The sequence below is a fragment of the Parasteatoda tepidariorum genome, unplaced genomic scaffold, assembly GCF_982258835.1.
Source record: "Parasteatoda tepidariorum strain Cologne lab strain unplaced genomic scaffold, Ptep-v5.0 scaffold_16, whole genome shotgun sequence".
Classification (NCBI taxonomy): Eukaryota; Metazoa; Arthropoda; class Arachnida; order Araneae; family Theridiidae; genus Parasteatoda; species Parasteatoda tepidariorum.
The window spans coordinates 1313442-1326295 of NW_028257375.1; positions in this window are offsets into that span (position 1 = coordinate 1313442).

Genomic DNA, 12854 nt, shown 5'->3' on the forward strand with positions numbered 1-12854 from the left:
AAAGTGTCTTCGTATTTCCTTGTTTTAATGCACTATTTAAAATATACATAGTGTACCCCCTAAATGACCTATAATTATTTCCTGTGGTAGGGTACACTATTACCCTGTAATATAATAGGTGGTCCAATTTAAAAATTATAGGTCAATATTAAGGTCCGATACCGTGCCGTTAGTTAACATAGAAAAATGTCTTTGAATTTTTAAAGCATTTTAGAACGCTTATTTCCTCATTTTAAGCTTCTCAGAGCACTTTATTTCGCATAGGCATACATAGTAAACTTTGGGGCACTCTGTGTACCCCCTAATTGACCTATAATTATTTCCTGTGGAAGGGTACACTATAACCCTGTAATATAATACGTGGTCCAATTTAAAAATTATAGGTCAATATTAAGGTCCGATACCGTGCCGTTAGTTAACATAGAAAAGTGTCTTCGTATTTCCTTGTTTTAATGCACTATTTAAAATATACATAGTGTACCCCCTAATTGACCTATAATTATTTCCTGTGGTAGGGTACACTATTACCCTGTAATATAATACCTGGTCCAATATAAATATTATGGGTCAATATTAAGGTCTGATATTGCGCCTTGCGTTAGTTAACCATTGAAAGATGTCTTTGAATTTTTAAAGCATTTTAGAACGCTTATTTCTTCATTTTAAGCTTCTCAAAACATTTTATTTCGCATAGGCATACATAGTAAAATTTAGGGTGACGCTGTGTACCCCCTAAATGACCTATAATTATTTCCTGTGGTAGGGTACACTATTACCCTGTAATATAATACGTGGTCCAATTTAAAAATTATAGGTCAATATTAAGTTCCGATACCGTGCCGTTAGTTAACATAGAAAAATGTCTTTGAATTTTTAAAGCATTTTAGAACGCTTATTTCCTCATTTTAAGCTTCTCAGAACACTTTATTTCGCATAGGCATACATAGTAAACTTTAGGGTCACGCTGTGTACCCCCTAATTGACCTATAATTATTTCCTGTGTTAGGGTACACTATAACCCTGTAATATAATACGTGGTCCAATTTAAAAATTATAGGTCAATATTAAGGTCCGATACCGTGCCGTTAGTTAACATAGAAAAATGTCTTCGAATTTCCTTGTTTTAATGCACTATATAAAATATACATAGTGTACCCCCCAATTGATCTATAATTATTTCCTGTGGTAGGGTACACTATTACCCTGTAATATAATACCTGGTCCAATTTAAATATTATGGGTCAATATTAAGGTCTGATATCGCGCCTTGCGTTGGTTAACCATTGAAAGATGTCTTTGAATTTTTAAAGCATTTTAGAACGCTTATTTCTTCATTTTAAGCTTCTCAGAACATTCTATTTCGCATAGGCATACATAGTAAACTTTAGGGACACGCTGTGTACCCCCTGATTGAAATATAATTATTTCCTGCGGTAGGATACACTATAACCCTGTAATATAATACATGGTCCAATTTTAAAATTATAGGTCAATATTAAGGTCCGATACCGTGCCGTTAGTTAACATAGAAAAGAGTCTTCGTATTTCCTTGTTTTAATGCACTATTTAAAATATACATAGTGTACCCCCTAATTGACCTATAATTATTTCCTGTTGTAGGGTACACTATTACCCTGTAATATAATACCTGGTCCAACTTAAATATTATGGTTCCATATTAAGGTCTGATATCGCGCCTTGCGTTAGTTAACCATTGAAAGATGTCTTTGAATTTTTAAAGTATTTTAGAACGCTTATTTCCTCATTTTAAGCTTCTCAGAACACTTTATTTCGCATAGGCATACATAGTAAACTTTAGGGTCACTCTGTGTACCCCCTAAGAGACCTATAATTATTTCCCGTGGTAGGGAGCAATTATACCCTGTAATATAATACGTGGTCCAATTTAAAAATTATAGGTCAATATTAAGGTTCGATACCGTACCGTTAGTTAACATAGAAAAATGTATTTGAATTTTTAAAGCATTTTAGAACGCTTATTTCCTTATTTTAAGCTTTTCTGAACACTTTATTTCCCATAGGCATACATAGTAAACTTTAGGGTCACGCTGTGTACCCCCTAATTGACCTATAATTATTTCCTGTGGTAGGGTACACTATAACCCTGTAATATAATACGTGGTCCAATTTAAAAATTATAGGTCAATATTAAGGTCTGATATTGCGCCTTGCTTTAGTTAACCATTGAAAGATGTCTTTGAATTTTTAAAGCATTTTAGAACGCTTATTTCTTCATTTTAAGCTTCTCAGAACACTTTATTTCGCATAGGCATACATAGTAAACTTTAGGGTCACGCTGTGTACCCCCTAAGTGACCTATAATTATTTCCCGTGGTAGGGAACAATATTACCCTGTAATATATTACGTGGTCCAATTTAAAAATTATAGGTCAATATTAAGGTCCGATACCGTACCGTTAGTTAACATAGAAAAATGTCTTTGAATTTTTAAAGCATTTTAGAACGCTTATTTCCTCATTTTAAGCTTCTCAGAACACTTTATTTTGCATAGGAATACATAGTAAACTTTAGGGTCACGCTGTGTACCCCCTAATTGACCTATAATTATTTCCCGTGGTTAGGAACAATATTACCCTGTAATATATTACGTGGTCCAATTTAAAAATTATAGGTCAATATTAAGGTCCGATACCGTACCGTTAGTTAACATAGAAAAATGTCTTTGAATTTTTAAAGCATTTTAGAACGTTTATTTCCTCATTTTAAGCTTCTCAGAACACTTTATTTCGCATAGGCATACATAGTAAACTTTAGGGTTACGCTGTGTACCCCCTAAGTGACCTATAATTATTTCCCGTGGTAGGGAACAATATTACCCAGTAATATAATACGTGGTCCAATTTAAAAATTATAGGTCAATATTAAGGTCCGATACCGTGCCGTTAGTTAACATAGAAAAGTGTCTTCGAATTTCCTTGTTTTAATGCACTATTTAAAATATACATAGTGTACCCCCCAATTGACCTATAATTATTTCCTGTGGTAGGGTACACTGTTACCCTGTAATATAATACCTGGTCCAATTTAAATATTATGGGTCAATATTAAGGTCCGATACCCTTCCGTTAGTTAACATAGAAAAATGTCTTTGAATTTTTAAAGCATTTTAGAACGCTTATTTCCTCATTTTAAGCTTCTCAGAACACTTTATTTCGCATAGGCATACATAGTAAACCTTAGGATCACTCTGTGTACCCCCTAATTGACCTATAATTATTTCCTGTGGTAGGGTACACTATAACCCTGTAATATAATACGTGGTCCAATTTAAAAATTATAGGTCAATATTAAGGTCCGATACCGTGCCGTTAGTTAACATAGAAAAGTGTCTTCGTATTTCCTTGTTTTAATGCACTATTTAAAATATACATAGTGTACCCCCTAATTGACCTATATATATTTCCTGTGGTAGAGTACACTATTACCCTGTAATATAATACCTGGTCCAATTTAAATATTATGGGTCAATATTAAGGTCTGATATCGCGCCTTGCGTTAGTTAACCATTGAAAGATGTCTTTGAATTTTTAAAGCATTTTAGAACGCTTATTTCTTCATTTTAAGCTTCTCAGAACACTCTATTTCGCATAGGCATACATAGTAAACTTTAGGGTCACGCTGTGTACCACCTAATTGACCTATAATTATTTCCTGTGGTAAGGTACACTATTACCCTGTAATATAATACGTGGTACAATTTAAAAATTATAGATCAATATTAAGGTCCGATACCGTGCCGTTAGTTAACATAGAAAAGTGTCTTCGTATTTCCTTGTTTTAATGCACTATTTAAAATATACATAGTGTACCCCCTAAATGACCTATAATTATTTCCTGTGGTAGGGTACACTATTACCCTGTAATATAATAGGTGGTCCAATTTAAAAATTATAGGTCAATATTAAGGTCCGATACCCTTCCGTTAGTTAACATAGTAAAATGTCTTTGAATTTTTAAAGCATTTTAGAACGTTATTTCCTCATTTTAAGCTTCTCAGAACACTTTATTTCGCATAGGCATACATAGTAAACTTTAGGGTCACTCTGTGTACCCCCTAATTGACCTATAATTATTTCCTGTGGTAGGGTACACTATAACCCTGTAATATAATACGTGGTCCAATTTAAAAATTATAGGTCAATATTAAGGTCCGATACCGTGCCGTTAGTTAACATAGAAAAGTGTCTTCGTATTTCCTTGTTTTAATGCACTATTTAAAATATACATAGTGTACCCCCTAATTGACCTATATATATTTCCTGTGGTAGGGTACACTATTACCCTGTAATATAATACCTGGTCCAATTTAAATATTATGGGTCAATATTAAGGTCTGATATCGCGCCTTGCGTTAGTTAACCATTGAAAGATGTCTTTGAATTTTTAAAGCATTTTAGAACGCTTATTTCTTCATTTTAAGCTTCTCAGAACACTCTATTTCGCATAGGCATACATAGTAAACTTTAGGGTCACGCTGTGTACCACCTAATTGACCTATAATTATTTCCTGTGGTAAGGTACACTATTACTCTGTAATATAATACGTGGTACAATTTAAAAATTATAGATCAATATTAAGGTCCGATACCGTGCCGTTAGTTAACATAGAAAAGTGTCTTCGTATTTCCTTGTTTTAATGCACTATTTAAAATATACATAGTGTACCCCCTAAATGACCTATAATTATTTCCTGTGGTAGGGTACACTATTACCCTGTAATATAATAGGTGGTCCAATTTAAAAATTATAGGTCAATATTAAGGTCCGATACCGTGCCTTTAGTTAACATAGAAAAATGTCTTTGAATTTTTAAAGCATTTTAGAACGCTTATTTCCTCATTTTAAGCTTCTCAGAGCACTTTATTTCGCATAGGCATACATAGTAAACTTTGGGGCACTCTGTGTACCCCCTAATTGACCTATAATTATTTCCTGTGGTAGGGTACACTATAACCCTGTAATATAATACGTGGTCCAATTTAAAAATTATAGGTCAATATTAAGGTCCGATACCGTGCCGTTAGTTAACATAGAAAAGTGTCTTCGTATTTCCTTGTTTTAATGCTCTATTTAAAATATACATAGTGTACCCCCTAATTGACCTATAATTATTTCCTGTGGTAGGGTACACTATTACCCTGTAATATAATACCTGGTCCAATATAAATATTATGGGTCAATATTAAGGTCTGATATTGCGCCTTGCGTTAGTTAACCATTGAAAGATGTCTTTGAATTTTTAAAGCATTTTAGAACGCTTATTTCTTCATTTTAAGCTTCTCAAAACATTTTATTTCGCATAGGCATACATAGTAAAATTTAGGGTGACGCTGTGTACCCCCTAAATGACCTATAATTATTTCCTGTGGTAGGGTACACTATTACCCTGTAATATAATACGTGGTCCAATTTAAAAATTATAGGTCAATATTAAGTTCCGATACCGTGCCGTTAGTTAACATAGAAAAATGTCTTTGAATTTTTAAAGCATTTTAGAACGCTTATTTCCTCATTTTAAGCTTCTCAGAACACTTTATTTCGCATAGGCATACATAGTAAACTTTAGGGTCACGCTGTGTACCCCCTAATTGACCTATAATTATTTCCTGTGTTAGGGTACACTATAACCCTGTAATATAATACGTGGTCCAATTTAAAAATTATAGGTCAATATTAAGGTCCGATACCGTGCCGTTAGTTAACATAGAAAAATGTCTTCGAATTTCCTTGTTTTAATGCACTATATAAAATATACATAGTGTACCCCCCAATTGATCTATAATTATTTCCTGTGGTAGGGTACACTATTACCCTGTAATATAATACCTGGTCCAATTTAAATATTATGGGTCAATATTAAGGTTTGATATCGCGCCTTGCGTTGGTTAACCATTGAAAGATGTCTTTGAATTTTTAAAGCATTTTAGAACGCTTATTTCTTCATTTTAAGCTTCTCAGAACATTCTATTTCGCATAGGCATACATAGTAAACTTTAGGGACACGCTGTGTACCCCCTGATTGAAATATAATTATTTCCTGCGGTAGGATACACTATAACCCTGTAATATAATACGTGGTCCAATTTTAAAATTATAGGTCAATATTAAGGTCCGATACCGTGCCGTTAGTTAACATAGAAAAGAGTCTTCGTATTTCCTTGTTTTAATGCACTATTTAAAATATACATAGTGTACCCCCTAATTGACCTATAATTATTTCCTGTTGTAGGGTACACTATTACCCTGTAATATAATACCTGGTCCAACTTAAATATTATGGTTCCATATTAAGGTCTGATATCGCGCCTTGCGTTAGTTAACCATTGAAAGATGTCTTTGAATTTTTAAAGTATTTTAGAACGCTTATTTCCTCATTTTAAGCTTCTCAGAACACTTTATTTCGCATAGGCATACATAGTAAACTTTAGGGTCACTCTGTGTACCCCCTAAGAGACCTATAATTATTTCCCGTGGTAGGGAACAATATTACCCTGTAATATAATACGTGGTCCAATTTAAAAATTATAGGTCAATATTAAGGTTCGATACCGTACCGTTAGTTAACATAGAAAAATGTATTTGAATTTTTAAAGCATTTTAGAACGCTTATTTCCTTATTTTAAGCTTTTCTGAACACTTTATTTCCCATAGGCATACATAGTAAACTTTGGGGCACTCTGTGTACCCCCTAATTGACCTATAATTATTTCCTGTGGTAGGGTACACTATAACCCTGTAATATAATACGTGGTCCAATTTAAAAATTATAGGTCAATATTAAGGTCCGATACCGTGCCGTTAGTTAACATGGAAAAGTGTCTTCGTATTTCCTTGTTTTAATGCACTATTTAAAATATACATAGTGTACCCCCTAATTGACCTATAATTATTTCCTGTGGTAGGGTACACTATTACCCTGTAATATAATACCTGGTCCAATATAAATATTATGGGTCAATATTAAGGTCTGATATTGCGCCTTGCGTTAGTTAACCATTGAAAGATGTCTTTGAATTTTTAAAGCATTTTAGAACGCTTATTTCTTCATTTTAAGCTTCTCAAAACATTTTATTTCGCATAGGCATACATAGTAAAATTTAGGGTGACGCTGTGTACCCCCTAAATGACCTATAATTATTTCCTGTGGTAGGGTACACTATTACCCTGTAATATAATACGTGGTCCAATTTAAAAATTATAGGTCAATATTAAGTTCCGATACCGTGCCGTTAGTTAACATAGAAAAATGTCTTTGAATTTTTAAAGCATTTTAGAACGCTTATTTCCTCATTTTAAGCTTCTCAGAACACTTTATTTCGCATAGGCATACATAGTAAACTTTAGGGTCACGCTGTGTACCCCCTAATTGACCTATAATTATTTCCTGTGTTAGGGTACACTATAACCCTGTAATATAATACGTGGTCCAATTTAAAAATTATAGGTCAATATTAAGGTCCGATACCGTGCCGTTAGTTAACATAGAAAAATGTCTTCGAATTTCCTTGTTTTAATGCACTATATAAAATATACATAGTGTACCCCCCAATTGATCTATAATTATTTCCTGTGGTAGGGTACACTATTACCCTGTAATATAATACCTGGTCCAATTTAAATATTATGGGTCAATATTAAGGTCTGATATCGCGCCTTGCGTTGGTTAACCATTGAAAGATGTCTTTGAATTTTTAAAGCATTTTAGAACGCTTATTTCTTCATTTTAAGCTTCTCAGAACATTCTATTTCGCATAGGCATACATAGTAAACTTTAGGGACACGCTGTGTACCCCATGATTGAAATATAATTATTTCATGCGGTAGGATACACTATAACCCTGTAATATAATACGTGGTCCAATTTTAAAATTATAGGTCAATATTAAGGTCCGATACCGTGCCGTTAGTTAACATAGAAAAGAGTCTTCGTATTTCCTTGTTTTAATGCACTATTTAAAATATACATAGTGTACCCCCTAATTGACCTATAATTATTTCCTGTTGTAGGGTACACTATTACCCTGTAATATAATACCTGGTCCAACTTAAATATTATGGTTCCATATTAAGGTCTGATATCGCGCCTTGCGTTAGTTAACCATTGAAAGATGTCTTTGAATTTTTAAAGTATTTTAGAACGCTTATTTCCTCATTTTAAGCTTCTCAGATCACCTTATTTCGCATAGGCATACATAGTAAACTTTAGGGTCACTCTGTGTACCCCCTAAGAGACCTATAATTATTTCCCGTGGTAGGGAACAATATTACCCTGTAATATAATACGTGGTCCAATTTAAAAATTATAGGTCAATATTAAGGTTCGATACCGTACCGTTAGTTAACATAGAAAAATGTATTTGAATTTTTAAAGCATTTTAGAACGCTTATTTCCTTATTTTAAGCTTTTCTGAACACTTTATTTCCCATAGGCATACATAGTAAACTTTAGGGTCACGCTGTGTACCCCCTAATTGACCTATAATTATTTCCTGTGGTAGGGTACACTATAACCCTGTAATATAATACGTGGTCCAATTTAAAAATTATAGGTCAATATTAAGGTCTGATATTGCGCCTTGCATTAGTTAACCATTGAAAGATGTCTTTGAATTTTTAAAGCATTTTAGAACGCTTATTTCTTCATTTTAAGCTTCTCAGAACACTTTATTTCGCATAGGCATACATAGTAAACTTTAGGGTCTTGCTGTGTACCCCCTAAGTGACCTATAATTATTTCCCGTGGTAGGGAACAATATTACCCTGTAATATATTACGTGGTCCAATTTAAAAATTATAGGTCAATATTAAGGTCCGATACCGTACCGTTAGTTAACATAGAAAAATGTCTTTGAATTTTTAAAGCATTTTAGAACGCTTATTTCCTCATTTTAAGCTTCTCAGAACACTTTATTTTCCATAGGAATACATAGTAAACTTTAGGGTCACGCTGTGTACCCCCTAATTGACCTATAATTATTTCCCGTGGTAAGGAACAATATTACCCTGTAATATATTATGTGGTCCAATTTTAAAATTATAGGTCAATATTAAGGTCCGATACCGTACCGTTAGTTAACATAGAAAAATGTCTTTGAATTTTTAAAGCATTTTAGAACGTTTATTTCCTCATTTTAAGCTTCTCAGAACACTTTATTTCGCATAGGCATACATAGTAAACTTTAATGTCACTCTGTGTACCCCCTAATTGACCTATAATTATTTCCTGTGGTAGGGTACACTATTACCCTGTAATATAATACCTGGTCCAATTTAAATATTATGGGTCAATATTAAGGTCCGATACCCTTCCGTTAGTTAACATAGAAAAATGTCTTTGAATTTTTAAAGCATTTTAGAACGCTTATTTCCTCATTTTAAGCTTCTCAGAACACTTTATTTCGCATAGGCATACATAGTAAACTTTAGGGTCACTCTGTGTACCCCCTAATTGACCTATAATTATTTCCTGTGGTAGGGTACACTATAACCCTGTAATATAATACGTGGTCCAATTTAAAAATTATAGGTCAATATTAAGGTCCGATACCGTGCCGTTAGTTAACATAGAAAAGTGTCTTCGTATTTCCTTGTTTTAATGCACTATTTAAAATATACATAGTGTACCCCCTAATTGACCTATATATATTTCCTGTGGTAGGGTACACTATTACCCTGTAATATAATACCTGGTCCAATTTAAATATTATGGGTCAATATTAAGGTCTGATATCGCGCCTTGCGTTAGTTAACCATTGAAAGATGTCTTTGAATTTTTAAAGAATTTTAGAACGCTTATTTCTTCATTTTAAGCTTCTCAGAACACTCTATTTCGCATAGGCATACATAGTAAACTTTAGGGTCACGCTGTGTACCACCTAATTGACCTATAATTATTTCCTGTGGTAATGTACACTATTACCCTGTAATATAATACTTGGTACAATTTAAAAATTATAGATCAATATTAAGGTCCGATACCGTGCCGTTAGTTAACATAGAAAAGTGTATTCGTATTTCCTTGTTTTAATGCACTATTTAAAATATACATAGTGTACCCCCTAAATGACCTATAATTATTTCCTGTGGTAGGGTACACTATTACCCTGTAATATAATAGGTGGTCCAATTTAAAAATTATAGGTCAATATTAAGGTCCGATACCGTGTCGTTAGTTAACATAGAAAAATGTCTTTGAATTTTTAAAGCATTTTAGAACGCTTATTTCTTCATTTTAAGCTTCTCAAAACATTTTATTTCGCATAGGCATACATAGTAAAATTTAGGTTTACGCTGTGTACCCCCTAAGTTACCTATAATTATTTCCCGTGGTAGGGAACAATATTACCCAGTAATATAATACGTGGTCCAATTTAAAAATTATAGGTCAATATTAAGGTCCGATACCGTGCCGTTAGTTAACATAGAAAAGTGTCTTCGAATTTCCTTGTTTTAATGCACTATTTAAAATATACATAGTGTACCCCCCAATTGACCTATAATTATTTCCTGTGGTAGGGTACACTATTACCCTGTAAAATAATACCTGGTCCAATTTTAATATTATGGGTCAATATTAAGGTCTGATATCGCGCCTTGCGTTGGTTAACCATTGAAAGATGTCTTTGAATTTTTAAAGCACTTTAGAACGCTTATTTCTTCATTTTAAGCTTCTCAGAACATTCTATTTCGCATAGGCATACATAGTAAACTTTAGGGACACGCTGTGTACCCCCTCATTGAAATATAATTATTTCCTGTGGTATGGTACACTATAACCCTGTAATATAATACGTGGTCTAATTTAAAAATTATAGGTCAATATTAAGGTCCGATACCGTGCCGTTAGTTAACATAGAAAAGAGTCTTCGAATTTCCTTGTTTTAATGCACTATTTAAAATATACATAGTGTACCCCCTAATTGACCTATAATAATTTCCTGTTGTAGGGTACACTATTACCCTGTAATATAATACCTGGTCCAATTTAAATATTATGGTTCCATATTAAGGTCTGATATCGCGCCTTGCGTTAGTTAACCATTGAAAGATGTCTTTGAATTTTTAAAGCATTTTAGAACGCTTTTTTCCTCATTTTAAGCTTCTCAGAACACTTTATTTCACATAGGCATACATAGTAAACTTTAGGGTCACGCTGTGTACCCCCTAAGAGACCTATAATTATTTCCCGTGGTAGGGAACAATATTACCCTGTAATATATTACGTGGTCCAATTTAAAAATTATAGGTCAATATTAAGGTCCGATACCGTACCGTTAGTTAACATAGAAAAATGTCTTTGAATTTTTAAAGCATTTTAGAACGCTTATTTCCTCATTTTAAGCTTCTCAGAACACTTTATTTCGCATAGGCATACATAGTAAACTTTAGGGTCACGCTGTGTACCCCCTAAATGACCTATAATTATTTCCCGTGGTAGGGAACAATATTACCCTGTAATATAATACCTGGTCCAATTTAAATATTATGGGTCAATATTAAGGTCTGATATCGCGCCTTGCGTTGGTTAACCATTGAAAGATGTCTTTGAATTTTTAAAGCATTTTAGAACGCTTATTTCTTCATTTTAAGCTTCTCAGAACATTCTATTTCGCATAGGCATACATAGTAAACTTTAGGGACACGCTGTGTACCCCCTAATTGAAATATAATTATTTCCTGTGGTAGGGTACACTATAACCCTGTAATATAATACGTGGTCCAATTTAAAAATTATAGGTCAATATTAAGGTCCGATACCGTGCCGTTAGTTAACATAGAAAAGAGTCTTCGAATTTCCTTGTTTTAATGCACTATTTAAAATATACATAGTGTACCCCCTAATTGACCTATAATTATTTCCTGTTGTAGGGTACACTATTACCCTGTAATATAATACCTGGTCCAATTTAAATATTATGGTTCCATATTAATGTCTGATATCGCGCCTTGCGTTAGTTAACCATTGAAAGATGTCTTTGAATTTTTAAAGCATTTTAGAACGCTTATTTCTTCATTTTAAGCTTCTCAGAACACTCTATTTCGCATTGGCATACATAGTAAACTTTAGGGTCACGCTGTGTACCCCCTAATTGACATATAATTATTTCCTGTCGTAGGTTACACTATAACCCTGTAATATAATACGTGGTCCAATTTAAAAATTATAGGTGAATATTAAGGTCCGATACCGTGCCGTTAGTTAACATAGAAAAGTGTCTTCGAATTTCCTCGTTTTAATGCACTATTTAAAATATACATAGTGTACCCCCTAATTGACCTATAATTATTTCCTGTTGTAGGGTACACTATTACCCTGTAATATAATACCTGGTCCAATTTAAATATTATGGTTCCATATTAAGGTCTGATATCGCGCCTTGCGTTAGTTAACCATTGAAAGATGTCTTTGAATTTTTAAAGCATTTTAGAACGCTTATTTCTTCATTTTAAGCTTCTCAGAACACTATATTTCGCATAGGCATACATAGTAAACTTTAGGGTCACGCTGTGTACCCCCTAAGAGACCTATAATTATTTCCCGTGGTAGGGAACAATATTACCCTGTAATATATTACGTGGTCCAATTTAAAAATTATAGGTCAATATTAAGGTCCGATACCGTACCGTTAGTTAACATAGAAAAATGTCTTTGAATTTTTAAAGCATTTTAGAACGCTTATTTCCTCATTTTAAGCTTCTCAGAACACTTTATTTCGCATAGGCATACATAGTAAACTTTAGGGTCACGCTGTGTACCCCCTAAATGACCTATAATTATTTCCCGTGGTAGGGAACAATATTACCCTATAATA